Source organism: Carettochelys insculpta, chromosome 5 (assembly GCF_033958435.1).
Source record: "Carettochelys insculpta isolate YL-2023 chromosome 5, ASM3395843v1, whole genome shotgun sequence".
Classification (NCBI taxonomy): domain Eukaryota; kingdom Metazoa; phylum Chordata; order Testudines; family Carettochelyidae; genus Carettochelys; species Carettochelys insculpta.
In genome coordinates this window covers 95,049,199-95,068,959 of record NC_134141.1, presented here as the reverse complement: position 1 = coordinate 95,068,959, position 19,761 = coordinate 95,049,199, and positions in this window count along the sequence as shown.

Sequence of the window (19,761 nt, the reverse complement as noted above, 5' to 3'; positions counted from 1 at the left end):
CACTCTCATGGTAGTGAGGAATTTGACTAAATTTTAGCCTTACCCCTTACTCTGCACAGATTAGGAATTAACTGGCTTTGATTTGTGATCGAACATCAATAAATGACTAAATGAGCTATATAACTCTGCCAAGATGGTATTTAAAGCTATGCTTTGCAAACTCATTCTATAGATGCAAAAATGCACAGGCATGTGTGCACAAGCTCATATTTAGTCACACATGAGAGCTACAAGTGTGAAAGCATGTTACTGCATGTCAGCTAAGTTTGCCTCTCAGCTGCCTTTATATCATAATTCTAGAATTTAAAGACGTCAATAATCCTATACTACTTAGTTTTGCTGGCAACTAGGGAGATGTACAGTAACTTACATAATATTAATATATGTTCAGTAATTAATTAGTGTTCCATGTTTTATTTCTCTCACAAAAAAGCAAACCTCCTTTATTCCCACCCCTGTTTACAGATTGCTTAACATACTTGCTATCTACTGAATCAAAACCTGAGGGACTAGAGCTAATTAACAAGATTTTCTTCAAGTTATACTCATCTTTCTCTGTATGGGGTATATAGCGGAAGGTATTTTTGAAGAGAAGTGGAGATGCATAAATGACTTAGAAAATCCACATGGCCAGAATGTCAGAAGTAAATTTCTCATTCTGTTACTTATTTGTTGCCTAAGTTGACTCAAAGAATAAATAGAGAGAGAAAAATTATGAAAAACAATGGCACTTATAGTGCAAAGAATCCAAGGGAAGATGTTGAGATATGCAAATTAGCCTTATGAATATGCAAATAATCAGTATTTTGCACTTTTGAGCCTGCCTATTTGCATCAAACTTCTGGCACTATTGCTCAGTGTAGACACAGCCATAAAGGCAAAGTAATGGACACTGGAAAACATAATCCCAGCTGCTATAAAATGATGCGGTCTAAATCAGCTGCTATCACTCAAGAAAGGGATCTTAGAGTGATTATGGACAGTTCTCTGAAAAAATGCACTTAATGTGCAGCCGTAGTCAAAAAAGCAAACAGAGTTGGGAATCATTAGAAAAGGTATTGTTAGTAAGACAGAAAATACCATATTACTTCTATATAAATCCATGGTATGCCCTCATCTTGAATACTGTGTGTGGATCTGGTCACTCCATTTCAGAAAAAATATATCAGAATTGGAGAAGATATAAAAAAAGGCATAAAATTATTAGGAGTATAGAACAGCTTCCATATGAAGAGAGATTAATAAGACTGCAATTTTTCATCTTGGGAAAGAGAGGACCGAAGGTAGATATGATAAATACCTATAAAATCACAACTGCTGTGGAGGAAGTAAATAAGAAGGTGTTAATTATGCTATCTCATAACTCAAGAACTAGGGATCACCAAATTAAATTAATAGGTAGCAGATTTAAAACAAACAAGAGAAAATATATCTTCATAGAGTTCACAGTCAACCTGTGGAACTCCTTGCCAGAGGATGTTGTGATGTCCAAGACTATAGCAGACTAGGTAAGTTCATGGAGGATAGGTCCATCAATGGCTATTAACCAGGATGGGCTGAGACGGTGTTCCTAGCCTTGATTCTGCCAGAAGGCAGGCATAAGTGACAGGATGGATCACTTGTTTATTACGTCTTCTTTTTCCTCTGAAGCACCTGCCACTGGACACTTTTGGAAGATATGATACTGGGCTAGACGGACCTTTGGTCTGACCCAGTATGGCCAGTCTTATGTTCTTAAGTCATGTATACATATTTGAATTTGAACCATCAAAATGAGTTTCTTACAGTGCATGTGATTTTCTTAAAATTCCACAACAATATTTTCAATGTCTGAAAAATATTAGAGACAGAAATATTGCAGGTACACCACTTCATTTGTCATGTTCTGGCCTTTATGTTTCCTGATCTTATTGTGATTTGCAGCTCTTGCTGCAAACTAGTGAATATACATAGCTAAAGGCTTTATAATCCCTACTTCTCACAGCAATTAATCTACTGAAGAAAAGCCCAGGAAAAGTTGAGCTTTTACGTTCAGGCTAGCATTGATCCAGTTTTTGTTGTTTGCCACTAACCCTGTTACTTAGTATATTCTGCTATATTTACCCTAATCAGTTCATCTCACCCTGAAATGCTAGCCACAATAAACACCATTAGTTTGCTTCCAGTAGACTAATACCCTCTCATTCTAAGGGTTTTATTATAGTTACGGTGGATAAGGAATCAAGTCTCCCTTTTCAAAATGAGCCAAAAGCATTAAGTAACTCCAGAGAATAAGCTATTATCCATGAGCCCTCATTTAAGAGCATACTGTACTAGTAAAACGGCTGTAACAGTTGGATTTGAACACAGAAAAGGAAGAGCTGTTTTCTGCAGAAACTGCCACCCCACAAACTTAATTAAGATCTTCCTTTCTGATATCCAGTGATTACATGGGACAGCTTCCTCTCACTCTCTGTTTCTTTGATGCTACTTGTTCAAGAGGAATGAGAGGGATGGGTGTGATCTTCCCAATCGTTACGGTGAAAGGAAGTAACATACCAAACAGATGAGGGCATAAATACTGAGGAATCTAATTCCACTTCCACCCTCTGGGTCACCACTCAGAAATATTTCTAAAGACTGAGTTGTTTATTATTATTATTAATAATAATAATAATAATAATAATAATAATAATAATAATTATTATTATTATTATTATTATTATTATAAACCCCATACAGGAACCCTCCATATTAGGGGTTAAGATAGGAGGAAGGCCAACTACTAGCTACATTTATGGATACATTTTGAGCTCTGTTTTCCAGGGAGATGTGTTGTGTTCAGCTCAGCAGTCTGAAAGTTCAGAAGATCATGGTCAGGTGCCATGAACAAATTATGAAGTGCTGACAGCAAACCGGTTCAGTACACTTAAGAATGCCTGACCCATTGCATATTCATGCTCAAACCAACCTAAATTCGAAGGTTCAAAAGCATTTGATTAACACTTCCCTTCTCCAGCTTTCTGCTTGAAGGATGTACTGAAGGTTTATTATCAATCTAACACCACCTGATTCCCCATTCCCAAATGTTATCTGTGATAGTAGATTTCCTGGGCCTTGACACAAGAAAACATTGACGTGGTTGAATCCATCCCTTTTTAACTAAATGCTTATTTCCTTGCTTAACTTGAAGTACATTTACTTCTGTTGAAATAAATCAACAGAATTAAGTGTGTGCTTATGTGTTTTGCAGAACAGAGATGCTGTCCTGAATTAAACCCATTGCGAGGAGGCCCATTAAACTCTGTGTGTATGTGTGTAAGCAGTAATCAGTTGGCTCACTTAACCGCTGGTGTTTTCACATGGACAGCTAGCTTCAAGTGTAATCCAGCCCAATAGTATTTTCCAGAGTAGAGCGAAAGGGGCAAATATCTGCTTGCAATGCTTTGCCTTTTGAAATGAACAAACATTCTGACAGAGAATAGCTGAATCACTCATCATTTTACCCTTCTGTATTCTTTGAAATTAACAATTCTTAAGTGATCACTCAAGAATTAAGAGACTGCTTAGCATGGATCAGTGTAGCAGAATCAGGATCTCTATAAATAAGGCCCTGGTTCTGGATGAGACTCACCATGCATTGACTGAAAGGGTGATCAACAACTCATAAGGGAGCCGCTGGTACCTGCAGAATTCGACTCTACAATCCGGACACACTGTCATTACACCTATCCCGTCCATTAATATGTGACTAAATACATGCTCCTGAGTTAATTCATTTACACCTCTCCTTTTAGAACTTTAAAGCTGCCTGGTGAAATCATTAGCTGGTTGACTAAAACAACGCATTTTCTAAAGAAACACTTCCATTCCATTTTTAATGCATGTTTTTAAAAGTGATTCAATAAATAGATACCAATTGTGATCCTATATTCAAAATACATTATAGAAAATAAACCTTCAGATTAGATTCTGAATAATCTGGAGAAAATTGGATAGATCTTTTGGATAATATTTTATCTTTATCTCTTACTAGTTCAAAACTATATAAGCCAAATACTATTGAGACTTGCTCTGTAGCCATACTGACTGTTGGCTTTTTGCCCTCCAGAGAGTCACCTTATACAGGGATAATCCTCAGAAGTCTGGAGCTCCACTGCCTTTTCTGGCTGCTTTAAGACACCACTGTGGGGCAATTCAGCCTTAGGTGACAATTTAGCCCATTGGGATAGGGGCATGATTTTCATGTTGGAAACAGTTTGCAATTTTTTTCCCTATAACCCTCTAATCCCATTGTCTGTAATAGATTGTTGCTGTTCAGTGAGAGGGTGTAGTATTATGCGGCCATAGCACTGCAGTATAGTGTATTGCAGGTAGGTATCATCCTTGAAACCAGGAGTTTTTGTTTTGTTTTGCTTTTTTTTTTTTTTTTTGGTAAATAAATGTGGTATAAACAGTCTCTTGGTCTTCCACTTTGGAACACTGGAGTCCCTGCATGTTTTGTTAGCATGTGTGGTTCTCTTGTGTAAAGGTTAACTATATATGGTGCACTCAAAGCAATGTACAGCTTTTGCATGGAAGCCATGAGTGGGAAGTGTCATTTCAGCTCATTCAAACTGAGTTTGCTTGTACGTTTTGGACTTCAGTGCTAACTTATGGGGTTTTTTGCAACCCTCACAAAATAGGAAATTTCAGCTGCTTTCAACCAACACACACAACATCCAGCTGCTCTTGCAGACCTCTTTAGGTTACTGAAGTTACTGAGTGGGGATAGAAAAGGGGAGGCGGTTACTAGTTTCAGTTTCTGGTATTAAACTCCTGGTCCTGAGTCACGTGTTTGTCCTTATGCATGAAGGTGATGGGCCTGGAATGACTGCTCATTCTTACATTGGTGTAGAATCATAGAATCATAGGGCTAGAAGGGACCTCATGAGGTCATCTAGTCCAGACCCCTGCTTCAAGCTGGATCAACCCCAACTAAGTCATCCCAGCCAGGATGTTGTCAAGCTGGGACTTAAAGACCTCTAGGGTTAGGGTATCTACCACCTTTCTAGGCAACACATTCCAGTGCTTCACCACCTTCCTGGTGAAGCAGTTTTTCCTAATATCCAACCTACTTCTCTCCTTCTGTAACTTCGGACCATTGCTCCTTGTTCTGCTATCTGACACCACTGAGAATAGTTTCTCTCCATCCTCTTAAGAGTTCCCATCCAGGAAGTTGAAGGCTGCTACTAAATCACCACTCAGTCTTCTCTTCTATAAACTAGACAAGCCCAAAACCCTCAGCCTCTCCTCATAGGTCATGTGCTCCAGACCTTTAATCATTATTGTTGACCTCAGCTGCACCTGCTCCAGCAACCAGGCCTGCTGATGAGGAAAGGCAAAAGGTGCAATCATCCAAGGGCCCAGGGGATTTAAAAGACCACAGGGGCCCCCAGCTGCTTCTGCGGTTGGCGGAAGCACAGCAGGGCGAAGGCTTCCTACCTGACTTGTTCCATGATGCTCCTGGAAGCACCTGCATGTTTTTCCCCCCTCCCCGCCTCAGAGTGCTGACTCTGCTTGGATCTTAGGAGACACTGCAAGAGGGATGTGCAGGTTGCTTTTGGGAGCCACCCATGGTAAGCAGATCCCCCGACTCTCTCCTTCACCCCAACCTCTTGTCCCAACCTAGGGGCTGCACTTAAACTCCCCCCCAGAGTCCACACCCAAACTGCCTCTCAGAACCTAACCCTTCACCCTCTCCCGCAGCCAAATTGCTTCTGAGAGCCTGACAGCTCACTCCATCCTCCACCCAAACTCACCCCCCAGAGCCTGCATCCCACAACACACCTGTACCCCAACCCCTTGCTCCAGTCTGTTGAAAATAAGTGAGGGTGTGGGAGGACAAGTGATGGAATGAAACATCGAAGAAGGGGCAGGACAGGGGCATAACCTCAGAGAAGAGGCGGGAGGGGGGCAGAGCAAGGGTCTTTGAGTTCACACAATTAGACAGTTGGCAACTCTAGCTGGTGGGCATGAGGAAGAACTGTCCCAGTGCTGCGAATGGCAGCTCACTGGGCATCAGCCAGCACAGGCACAGCACTGCCCAAGTGTCAGGCAAACCACGTCTGCAGATTGGGCATGCATAGGGTCCCATTGATTGTTCTGCCCTGAGGCCTTGCAGTGCTGTCGGTAGGCCCGGATGCAGCCAGCCTGGAATGGCGTGTTTGTCCTATTGCATATCTATGAATGGAGTTGTGGATGTCTGCCAAGTAATGCCTGTCCTAAGTGGGATTCTTGTGTCAGCCTCTGATTCAGCAGTGCAGTTAAGTGTGTGCTTAGGTCTCCATTACTTTGCTAAATAGAAATGGACTTATGCACCTTTTTTAATGCCTTTGTGTCTTTGCATATTGTGCAGGACTGAGGCATGTGGAGTGAGACCGCGCCTGTGTTGAGGGATGACCTAGTCCCAATGGATGTATTGTACACAGACACATAGAAAAGTGAAGGCAACCATCTAGTGCAACCAGCCTTTACTGGGTATAGTGTTGGGGGTGATTTGTACAGCAGTAGTGACTAGAGCGCCTGGTAGTGGATCAAGGGCCCACCATGTTAGGTGCTAAAAAACCACAATTGTTCCTAGGAACTTCCAGTTTGTCTAGTCACTGCACACAATAGTTACATGGATACATAGAGGTTGTTGTCTTTGTATGGCTGATGTAGGGCAACAACTATAATTTTACATTTAGGTGGTTAATCCCGATAAATGCGTCAGGAGTAGTGGAGTGTATTGCCATGATGGTTCCTTTGCATTTGTGAATCAGGCATTAAGGTGGGGAGTGTGGAGGAATCATGGGATGAGTTTGTCTTTATTAGCTCACTCCTGGGGAGAAAGTCAGCCCTTACAAAATTAGTCTAATTGTTGTAAATGGTAAGCTAGCTACATACGTGCAAAAATGCAGTGTTACAATTGCAGAATTAACCACCCCCAGTAGCAGCAAATGCAGGATTAAGGCTGAGCACTGTGACGGGGTCAGGCCAGAAGGGAAGAGAGGCAGCAACTGACTAAGGAACAGAGGGATACTGCAGGGCAGTGAGGAACAGCTGATCTGGGGAAACAGCCAAGGAGGGGCTGCTGTCAATAAATTAGGACCAGCTGAGCTCAGTTGAGGCTGCCACAGGACTGGTTAAAAGGCCTCCCTCCCTGGGAGAATTGGAGGAGAGCGGAAAAGGAAGCTGGAGGGGGTTATGGGTGTGGGGAGGCAGAAAGAACAACAGTATTGCCAGGAACTGTCAGGGGTAGGGAGGTAACAGGATCCCACAGGGAGTGTTTAGACTCCCCTTGTCCCAGGCAATGCAATTAGGGGTCCTTATCCCAGTCCCCTTCAGACAAGGGGCTGGGTCTAGGAGTGGGACTGATCCTGCCACAGCACATGTCCTTAAAGCTACCCCCTTGAAAATGCACCTTATGAGTATCTAGGATTGCAGAAAAATCTACATACATTACACTAAATGCAATTTCCATACAACCCGAGCCTCTCTTCCAAATGCTTAAACTGCTCTTAAAATGCTTTCAAGCTAATGCAGTCCTCTGAAATGTTGTACATGAATGACGAAAGAAAAATTGATGAAGAATTTCAAATAAAGGTGAAAAATATATTGAAAATGTCCTTTTATGTTGAAAGGAAATAAAAATGGGATTCATTCTGCAATATTAAGGTTATTATATTGCTTCAGGTGACCCATCTGAATATTATTTAATCTCCATTTGGGACAGATGAATATGTGTGACATGCTTGGAGGTAGAAAAGGCAAGAATAATTAGGATTTGGGTGTTTTGCTTCTGGACATTTTTAGCTCATGGTTCAGTATTGTAATATGGTGTGCTAATTTTCTTGGTGAATCAGTGGGAAGGAGATGACCTATAATATTTAATCATAACTTCTTTGATGTGTAGTGTGGTTAACATGCTTAACATATCTGGTTGAACTTCAGCATATCTCTGATGAAACAGCTACTTTATTCTTTAAGTTTTATTGGGTTTTACCACTGCAAAAGGAGCTTGAATTTCATAGCCTGAATAGGTAGATCTTGGTGTTCAGTTAAGCATATTTAAGGACCTTTAAAAGGTAATTCTTTTTATAGTGGGAAAAACAATCAAAGAGGGTTTATTCTGTCAGTATGCCAGCCTTATGACTCATGTTAACCTAATGTCATTCCAGCAAGTCATAAGGGTTTCTGAATAAATATTTGCATCTTAATCAGAATGCTAGAAATTCATATTTTTAATGACTCCAATTCTCTGTGTACTCAAAGGGACTGACTGATCAGCTGGTGTTAATACCCAGTTTTTGTACACAAATCTATACAAAGTACTAGGCTATGAAATTACTCAGATTTCTGCTTATTATGTAGATTAGTGAAGTAAACTTAATCCTGTTACCAGAGATGAATGGCTTTAGAAAATGGCACATAGGTTATGTCTACACTAGGACACTACGTCGAAGTATCCTATTTCGAAGTAAGAACATCGAAATAGGCTACTTTGATGATTATCGTCTACATGTCCTCCAGGGCTGGCAACATCGATGTTCAGTGTTGAAGTAGTGCCAGGGAACATCGAAAAGATCCGCCCCAGAAGGAAACATGGAGTGTCCACACACACGAGCCCCCTCTTTCGAAATAAGGGGCCAGGAAAGCCCGCGGACCGGGTCACAGAGCACACTAGCCCTTCCGGGGCAGCTGCAAGCCGCTCCCTTAAAGGGCCCCTCCCAGACACACTCGGCCTGCACTGCATGAGCAGCCCTGTGTTGGTGATACAAGCCTCGCAGACCTTGAGTACGCACACATGGACCTCCAGCAGCAGCTGGAAGCCCTACAAGCTGCCTCCCGCAGAGCAGGCACCCTTCTAGATGCTGCCTGGGCAGCCACCCAGCAGCTTCTGGAATGGGAGCCCTCCCCAGGAGCACCAGGAGACGCCCCCGACCATCGGGCCCTCCTCCCCGCCCCCACCGGATGCCCTGCCGACTCTGGAGCTACCCCTCCAGCACCAAGTGGTGGGAGCACCTGGTTATGGGTGAATGGAATGATGATCAGTGGCTGTGGAACTACCACATGAGCCGGCAGACCTTCATGGAGCTCTGCCAGTGGCTCACCCCCGCACTCAGGCACCACGACACCCGGATGCAGCGCGCCCTCACCGTTGAGAAGAGGGTTGCAACAGCTGTCTGGAAGCTGGCCACTCCAGACAGCTACTGCTCCATGGGACAGCAGTTTGGAGTGGGAAAGGCCACAGTGGAGGCAGTCCTCATGGAGGTAAGGAGGCCTGGGGCTGAACCCCCTGGGGAAGGGGGCCTGGGGAGGAGGGTCAGAGGAGGGGGGCCTGAGGAGGGGTCCTGGGTGAGGGGAGCCTGGGTGAGGGGGTCACACTCTGCAAACCCTCACAGGCACCCATGTTCCCTCCCCACAGGTGGTGCGTGCACTCAATGCCCTGCTGCTGAAGAGGGTCGTCTGAGTTGGGGACCTGGACACGGCCATCGAGGGATTTGCCACCATGGGATTCCCCAACTGCTTTGGAGCCCTTGATGGGACCCACATCCCCATCCGCGCCCCAGACCACAGTGGTGGGCGCTACATCAACAGGAAGGGCTACCACACTGTGGTCCTGAAGGCCATGGTCGACAGCCGTGGCCGCTTCCAGGACATCTACGTGGGCTGGCCCAGCTCTACCCATGATGCTCGCATTTTCCGGAATTCAGGACTATGCTGCTGACTGCAGGCGGGGACCTACATCCCCCAGAGGGAGATCCCTCTGGGGGATACCACCACCGAACCCCTCTGCCGTGTGGGGGATGCGGCATACCGCCTCCAGCCCTGGCTTACGCGGCCCTATATAGGCCACCTCACTGATAGCCAGGAGCGCTACAACGCCCGACTCAACCATGCCCCACAAGTGGTCGAGCGAGCCTTCGGGTGCCTGAAAGGCTGCTGGCCTTGCCTCCTGGCACGCCTAGACCTGGGCCTCCCAAACATCCCCCAGGTTGTGGGTGCCTGCTGCACACTCCACAACCTGGTGGAAAGCAAGGGGGAGGCCTTCGTGCAGGGCTGGGCACAGGAGGCTGCAACAGCCTACACCCAGCCAGCCGCCGCCCCGAGCCACCAGGCCCACCAGGACAGGGTCTGGGTCCGGGAGGCCCTAAGGGAGTACTTTGACCAGGGGGCCCAGTGAGCAACCCTCCGGCCATCCCTGCACCCCGCCCCAGCACCCACACCCCACACTCACCAAAAGCACACGGAACACAGATTTTTGGAAAAATAAAACTATCATTATTTACAGGAACAAAAATGTCTCCTCTTTTCAGCATATAATATTAGCAAATAAAACAGATTCAATGAAAATAATAACTATATACAAGTGGGGACATCTCTAATGAACTACGTACAGGGGCGTCAACTATAAATAACTATATACAGGGTGGGGACAACTATGTACAGGGGGGAGACGTGGGCAGGCCACACATCGGCCCATCTTTCTGGGGTGGGGATGGAAAGGCGCGAGCCCCGCCGCGTTCGGCTGGCCAGTCCCCCTCTCAGCCAGGGTCCCCGGTGAGGCCGGCTGGGGGCCGGGAGGATGGGGAGGTATGGCCAAGGCGGGTCCTTGGCCCCAGGTGGCTCCTGCCCTGAGGAGCTGGTGGGTGGGGCAGCAGGTGGGACATCAGGTAGGGCAGCAGGCAGGACATCAGCAGGTGGGACATCAGCAGGTGGGGCAGCAGGCGGGACATCAGGCGAGGCAGCAGGCAGGACATCAGCAGGTGGGGAGGCGGGGAGGGCAGCACGGATGACATCGGGGGGGCAGACGGGCCACCAGCTCCTCAAAGGTGTCTGCCACCTGGTTGAAGGTGTCCATAAACTCCCACCAGGCCTCCTGGCGCCAGGCGGCCTCCCGCTCCTCAAATTGGAGCCTCCGCTCCATGAGGTCCGCCTGGTGCCGGAGGGCTGCAGCCACCTCGGGGTCATATGTGGTGCGGTGGTGACCCCAGGCATTGGTGTTCCGGTGGTCTCGGAGGGCTGTCTGGGACCATGGATGGTGCAGCTGCAGAAATAAGGGGAAAAGGGGACGGGAGGCCGTGAGTGCTCAGCCTTGACCCGTGGCCCATCCCCCATCCCCCCAAGGGTCTGTGTCCCCTCCCCATCTATCCCCCATTGGTGTGTGCAGTGATCCTGTGGGTGGCCCCTTCCAGTGGTCCGCCCCCTCCCCTCCCACCGGGGGTGTGGGGCACGGCACTGTCCATGGGTGGAGGTGCTGCTGGGCACTGGTGGCTGTGGCACTGTCCCTGTGCCGTGGTGTGCCCGGGCCATGGCAGGCTGGGGTGTTGTGGGGATGTGTGGGGACCCTGGTCAAGTGGTGCCCCCGCCCCATGCTCATAGGGTCTGTGCCCTGCAGGGTACGTACCTGATGGTGCGCTGCCAGGATCAGGAGATGCCCATCTAGTGGACACCCAGCTGGAGCTGCGGGATGGGATGTCCAGCACGAACTCCCACTCCTCGCTGGTCCACTTGGTGGCTGGGGTGGAGGGTCCCGGCTCTAGCCCTGGGGGTGCAGGGCTGGCCTCTGGACCTGACCCTGGCTCCGAGGCCAGCTGGGGCTCATTGGCCATGGTGTCAAGGGTGCCTGGCGGGGAGGAGGTGCCCTGGGGGCCAAGGATAGCCCTGAGCTCCTGGTAATAGGGGCAAGCAGCGGGGGGCAGCCCCAGACCGGCTGGCCGAGTCCTGGGCCCGGGTGTAACCCTGCCGCAACTCCTTGACTTTACTCCTGACATTGTCAGGAGTGCGGGCAGGGTGACCCCGGGCAGCCAGGCCCTTGGCCAGCCGGGCAAATGCCTCCACATTCCGCTGCTTGCTCCCCATGATGTGCAGCACCTCCTCCTCCCCCCAGAGCCCCAGCAGGTCTCGGAGCTCAGGGGATGTCCAGGAAGGGCCCTGCTTCCTACCCTGCTGGCTGGAGGCCTGGGAGCCCTGGGATGGCCCAGAAGGGGAGCTCTGGGGGCACTCAGAAGGCTGGCTGGCTGCCATGGTGTCCCTCTGGGCTGTGCAGGGACACCTTGTGGCATGGCTGCTGCGTGCACGCTGCCAGCTTCCTGCTACAGGGTTTCCAGGTCTGTGCGGCTTTAAGAACCACTGGGTGCAGAGATCATAGATCACTGCAGGGGCTGGCTAGCACGTCTCAACCCCTCAGCTGATTGCCGCCATGGCAGACTCCACTATTTCGAAGTAGCGGGACGCAGATCATCTACACACACCCTACTTCGACGCTGAACATCGAAGTAGGGTGCTATTCCCATCTTCTGATGGGAATAGCGATTTTGACGTCTCGCCGCTTAACGTCGATTTGAACATCGAAATAGCACACGGCGCGTGTAGACGCGATGCGTGCTATTTCGACATTGTGCCGGCTACTTCGAAGTAGCCGGCTAGTGTATACGCAGCCATAGTGTCATAGAGGCAGTAGCAACGGTAGAAATATTTTTGCAGCAACTAGGAGCGTTAGTTATGGTCCAAGACCCCATTGTGCTAAGCATTTAATAAACGCAGATCAAAATGATAGTCCCTGTATAAAAGTAGGAAGAAGCCATACAGCTACATAGGCAAGGAAAAAATATAGATACAAAGATAGCTAAGGAGACTCTTTTCCTGCTCTTTGAGGGGCTTCCTTGCCAAAATGAAAACAACAGCTATTCTAAATCCAAATGCCCCTGGAAGAAGGTGTTGAAGGAAAAAACACTCTGTGGCAGGGAACTCCTGGCGCTCGGGAAAGTGTTGGGAGAAGGAGTCCTCTTCTCTAACTCAGCCCTGGGGCAGTCTGCCTGCTGCACCCAAACCCCTCATCCCATACCAGCATCTGCACTCCAACCCTCTGCCCCATCTCTGAACTCTTCCCACACTGCAAACCCCTCATCCCCATCCTAGAGTCCACACCCCAGTCCTGTCCCCATTCTTGAGCCCCTCTCACACCCTACACTTCTACCCCATCCCTGAGCCCCTCTCATACCCCACACCCCGCATCCCCATCCTACAGCTCACAACCCAAATCTCCACCCCATTCCTGAGCCCCTCCCAAACCCCTCATCCCAACCCTAGAACCAGAGCCCTCATCAAAGCAGGTGTGGGAGAATAGAGTTTGGCAGGAACCGGAACTGTTCTGTGCACCACCAAAAATTATACAACCCTGCCACCACCATGTTCAGGATTAGCCAAATTGTAGCTAAATACAAAGCCAAGAATAATGGATCATTTTTTCTGGATATGTCTGATTTTTTCCTTCTGCATGTTGTGTAATCATTTACAATGGTGCAAAGTTGGTTGAAAATGCTACTGTTCTGATAGGGTAGGATTTTATGCTCTTTGCATTGATGTAGATCACTTCACAAGATACAGGGGCAAGGTAACCAAGATCAACAGTCTGCAATGGGGATAGATACTGGTAGAGCCCCCTGCGTGGCAGAAGTGCATTGAAAGGAGTTCAGGTGGCTCAAGGTGCCTGCAAACTCACATCCACCAGCACTTTGAGCCATCACAGCTCAAAAACTATCCAAAGTGTGGTCATTCCTAAGGGAAACATATTGATTCAATATATCTCCTTGGCAGCTGCTGGTAATAGGACTAGACAGAACCTCTAAAGGAAGACAAGAAGATTCCTTTGGATAAACCCCATGGAAGGAGGCCCCAGACCAGCTGGTGCCTAATCTGCATGAGCAGGGCTGAAGCTAGTCCTTTGGGTTTGCAGATATTGAGCATAATTCCTAAGAAGTGCATGAGAAATACTCATTTTTAAAGCACAATTGTCTGAGGCGTTTTTCAATTTAGAACCTAATCATCTTGGTGCTGGCACTGCAAGGACTCTTTCATACAGTACTAATCACATGGACGGCAGTTATCAAACAATAAATAACATATTCTTTATGGGAGCTTGTTAGTAGCCTCTATGCGTCTGATCCCCCATGAAAACAGCAGTTAGTAGGCTTCAGTTTTCCCTCTATGAAGATCCTCAGGAAGGAGGCTTGCATTTGTTACACTGACAGGAAAGTCTGCTAACCTTTCGAGGTGACTGGAGGCTCATGTCTTCTAAATCACAGCTTTCAACAGATTTGATCTGTTTTCTTCCAAAGGCTAATTGTGCCTAGCAACTCTGTAGGCTTCCCTAACCTGTTTCAAAAGCCCTGCATTGTCTTTTGGTTACTTCTATTCCTCTTACTAGTACTTATCTCTGCCTCCTGAGGCTGCTTTTTACCTTCCTCAAAAAGTGTTTGGCTATGTTCACCAGTTTCCATCTCTTCAACTGTGTCTACATTAGCTCCCTACTTCAAAGGGAGCATGGTAAGTAGGGTGTTGGGAGATTATTAATGAAGTGCTACAGTGCATATCAAAATTTTGAGGTGTAAAGGGACTGTGAAGTTGCCCAGGCACTTCAAAGTACCAACTGGTTAGATGTGGCTACACGTGAGCTGGCACTTCGAAGTTTAACACTTTGAAGTTGCTGCAGGGGAGAATTGGCTTAAAGAATTGCTGCATGTGCACCGCAGCACTTCATTAATAATCTCCCTTCACCCTACTTACCATGCTCCCTTTGAAGTAGGGAGCTAGTGTAGACACAGCCTTCTAGCATTTCTCTTGGATTCTCAGGTGTATTTTTTATCTCCTAAAGCTTAATGTGACTCTCTTGCTCCTTCCATATCTAAATAGAGTGTCTTTTCTGTTCATTGCCCCAAAGCTTAGGTCTCTGGCACAGTGCATGGTAGTTCTTCCAGCATATTCTCATCTCTCACCTCTCCCCATTTACTTTGGTAGGTTTTCTGCCTGCACATACATGATATTTTACCTCCCCAGCAAAACCACTTGCCTGTTTTGCTAATATCTCATTTCCTTGGCATAATTTGATTGCTTCAGGATAGCTTTTATCTCCCATCAGCCCTCTCTTGTCTAACTCTGCCTTTATTGATCACATGCTGCTGTATTACTTCCTGACAGAGAAATAAAACTCTCTTCTTGGAGAAACTTCACCTTCACAAATTATGTATAATTGGGGAAAGCATATACTGGCTTAGATGATGTATTAAGACATTTTTAAGGCTCAAAACACAATGACCTTCAGATCCTGAAATCTTTATGAAATCACAGGTGTGCAAAACAGAGGCCTATCACTTTGGACAGAATCCCAGAACTTAATGTATTGGTCTCACTAGGCCAAGAAATCAGACATCATTTCTGACTACATCTAAGTGCTGAGGAGATTATTCGCGCCTTCTCAGAAGCATTTAAAAAGAAAAGAGTGAATATATTTTAAAGGCAATCAAACCAGCAGAATATCTTCAAAGCACTTTTAAGTCACTTCATGCATAATAACAATATTCACAACAAAGCATGACAAAGACGAGATTTGCCAACATTTTCCATTTTGGCCTGAATAGTTGGTCTGCTGGAAAACAGATGAAGTAGTAAAGACGTGCACAAACAACAAGCCGTTTAGGTCTTTGCAGTGCCCCGGCACAAAGGGCAACTCCCGGAGGTCCTGAGCCTGGAAGCGGCCCAATTCCATTTGGAACTCCAGACAAGAGTGGCTTCTGCACTTCCCCGTCAGAATGTTGCACACTTTGCCTGCTGCCATTGTTGTGCCTCTTCCGCAACCTTGGCTAGCACCACTGGGAGCTGCTGACCTTCATTCTGCTCAGAAGTCTGTGAGCAAGGACTAATTTTTGTCCCTCTGCAATAGCTAGTAGCAAGGATCCTCCTCTGCTTACAACTGTCTCCCTCTTGCACATGTATGAAAATGACAGGGATTTCTTGCATAGTAACTTCATCTAAAGCAAGAGTCTATATTAAGGATAACATTTACACACCATAAACAAATGTTTTGATTCAGATTTGTTTGTTTCAGCTAGCTTCTGTTCAGCTGTGTAATGATCCTCTGCCTTGTCTTCTACTTTATTCATAGTATGTGCCAATAGCTTTCCCAGTCTCAAACATGATGATTAGGCTTTCACCATGTTCTAGACACCAAACTCAGTTTGTGAGGCTATCAAATTAAATTGCTTTTTAGCCATCCAGTAATGCCTCCCCTGCTCAACTGGGAAAATTCAAGTTTTAGCTGTTTTAAAGGAATTGTGGGGTTTTTTTTAACGTTTTATTTCAAAATGGTTTCAGTATGAGCTCTGACTTTTTTTTAAATGCCTTGCATCATAAAATGATCAAAATAAAATGAAACATTTCAGTTTTGTCAGAACAAATGTTTGAATTTAACCTAAAGTGAATTTTTCAACTCACCAAGCATTTTGAAGAGATTTGTTTTCAGTCTGACCTGCTTCTTTGTTGTAAAATTTGGATTTGCCAGCAAATCAAAATCTGCAATTCGCACAGCACTACAGGGAGGAAGCAGAAATTATTTGAGATACGGTACCTTCTGGCCTCCATACCCCAAGTGTGTGCATTAACCTGCTGGAAATAACCTGGTAGGCACTATATTTCACAAACGAGTGAGTCTTAAGGGCTTGTGAGAGAGCAGGATTCTTTTCAATGCATGACAATGCAACAGTTAAGATCTCTCAGGGGTGTACAGTTCCTAGAATCCATAAAATTTCCCCTGGTAGAAAGTGATACATAAAACTTCCTTCCATCTGCAGAATGGTTCTTGTCAGCTTTATTTCTGGTAACCAGTTTTAAAAATTTGCTGACAGTAACCTCCAGAATTTCATTGATTATGCTGGTCTCAGGATCTTGATACTATCTTTTGTTGGGCAACATCTGTTGATGAAAGAGACACCTGAAGGAAAGCTCTCTTTAGTATAAAAACTTCTTTCACCAATAGAAGTCAGTCAACAAAAGGTATTGCTTCATTTACCTTGTCTCATGAAAACTCTTATACCCATGTCTACATTTGAGTCTTATCTCTAAAGTGTCCACTAGCTATTTGCATTGTGCCCTCAGTTCTTAAGGCCTTTATCTCATTTGGAATGGGGCTTTGGGAATGCTAGTGCTTCAATATTGCATGAAACACTAACACAGTGAGTATCCAAAAATCTGTGCTAATGTCAAATCACTGGGCAGCACAGAACTCAGAGGACTGCTTAACTGATGGTTCCCAGTTCTACTCTTTGGTGAGGGTGTGGTAAGCACAATAGAAAGAACATTTTACACCATTCATTTTCCAAAGTTGAAAGTGTACACATTTTTATGAATTTTGACCACCCACGGCAGAATTTGTTTCTCATTTTTGGTGGCCCTGGGTTAATATTAAATATTTTTTTCTCTTTTATTAAAATATTTGGGTTGCTAGTACCTACTAGAGGCCCTGGAAGAGCTGTGGCTGAATGCTTGCCATCTACAAGGCAAGAGTCCTCCTCTTTAAATGTACACATTTGTTTCACTCATAGTTTGCCAAGGCAAAGATTAGGACATTTTTGGGATTCTCATCTACTAAAATAGTGATTTAGAAAATAATTCAAACTGCTCCCAAGTGCTCTACCAGTGAAGCTCAGGTAATTTATACCATTCAGGAATCTTCACCCTGAGAGAAGAATTTGCTTTGCCTTCCTCTCAAATAAATTTTATAGGTTGGAAGGATGAATCAGGGCCTTTGAGCTAGGAAATAGACATGGAAGGCAATTCTGGAGAATTTAGTGTCCCTCTTCTTCATACAAAGATATGAATGAGTGGGAGAGTCAGTGAGGTGGACAGCTACCATGGACTCTGGGTCAAGATGGGAGAGGGGCCTGGCTCTGTGCCTCCGGAAGGGATGGTACCAAGGGCAGAAGGGAAGGGGCCTAGGGCAGTCAGTCCTTAGTGCCACTCAGACCGTGGCATTGCCCACTTTCCTCCCCCGAGCCATGCAGAGTGCCAGAGCAGCATTGCGGCTGCACTTCAAAGGGTCCAGGAGCTCTGACTGCCGCTGCTGCCAAAATAGGAGAGGTGGTGGCAAGAGCTCCTGGCCTCTTTGCAACATTGGGCTCCTGGGCAACTGCTCCCATTGTGCACCTCCCCGCAACCCCATGTCAGCAGGCCAGGGGAGAGTAGATATCAGTGATGTGCTTAACAGGGTGCGTTTTCTGAAGAAGAAATAACTTTCCTTTGCTTTAAAAGAGAATGTGCACATGAACTATGTTTAGAAGCTGAGTGGATGTAGAGGTGAAGAGGATGATTGTAGAGGCAATTCACTGAAGGAAAATGATGGCAGCCAGATGCCTGTAGTAACATTGGCTGGGACTGAGTTACTCATTCAGAAAGAAGTACTGGAACAGTTGTGACAAATGGTTTGGTTTGTGTTTATTTTATAATGAAAGAGGTGCTAGGTCTCAAGAAATGTTTTTTACTTTGGGCTTGCTGTGTCAGTAATGAGAGATGCCATGATTAAGAACTGCCAAGCCTAGAAGTGCCAGGACTCACACCTGGCACATATTAAGCATGGGCTAGATGAAGACATGACTTTCAAAACAGAGTCTTTCATCCCATCTTATTTGGCTGTAAGAATCCTTTTAACAAATGGCCTACAAAATTTTTGAAACTAAAGTATTATGTTCCCCTAGCTATAAGCATCCAGCAGAAAGAAGGGATTCCCACAGCTCTGAGACAAAAATCAGTCTTATTTCCTTAGTGTGGTGTTGTGAAATTAGCTAGTGAGTCAATATTTGCACAATTTGAAGACGTAAGTGTTGTATATATGCTAAAGGTTACTGTTTGCCCATGGGAGCTACTCAAGAAGCCCCACTGAAATCATAGGTGCAGCAGGGGTATATGTGAAGATGGAATAGATACCTGAAACAATAGTAAAGAATAAAATTGTCAGACATGTAGAAGAACATGATTTGTTGGGCAAAAGTCAGCATGGTTTCTGTAGAGGGAAGTCGTGTCTTACTAATCTATTAGAGTTCTTTGAAGGGGTAAACAAACATGCAGACGGGGGGATCCAGTGGACATAATATACTTAGATTTCCAGAAAGCCTTTGACAAGGTCCCTCACCAAAGGCTCTTATGTATATTAGGTGGTCATGGGATAGGAGGAAAGAGCCTTTCATGGATTGGAAACTGGTTAAAAGACAGGAAACAAAGGGTTGGAATAAATGGTTCATTTTCACAATGGAGGGGGGTAACTAGTGGTGTTCCCCAAGGGTCAGTCCTGGGACCAATCCTGTTCAACTTGTTCATCAATGATCTAGAGAAAGGGGTAAGCAGTGAGGTGGCAAAGTTTGCAGATGATACCAAGCTGTTCAGGACAGTCAAAACCAAAGTAGATTGTGAAGAACTTCAAAAAGATCTCAGCAAACTGAGTGATTGGGCAGCAAAATGGCAAATGAAATTTAATGTGGGTAAGTGTAAGGTAATGCACATTGGGAAAAATAACCCCAATTATACATACAATGTGATGGGGGCAAATTTAGATACAACAGATCAGGAAAGGGATCTTGGAATTATAGTGGATAGTTCTCTGAAAACATCCACGCAGTGTGCAGCGGCAGTCAGTAAAGCAAATAGGATGTTAGGAATTATTAAAAAAGGGTTAGAAAATAAAACGAAGAATATCATACTTCCCCTATATAAAACTATGGTACGCCCATATCTTGAGTACTGCGTGCAGATGTTGTCTTCTCACTTCAAAAAAGATATACTGGCTTTAGAAAAAGTTCAGAAGAGGGCAACTAAAATGATTAAGGGTTTGGAAAGGGTCCCATATGAGGAGAAGCTAAAGAGACTAGGACTTTTCAGTCTAGAAAAGAGGAGATTGAGGGGCGATATGATAGAGGTATATAAAATCATGAA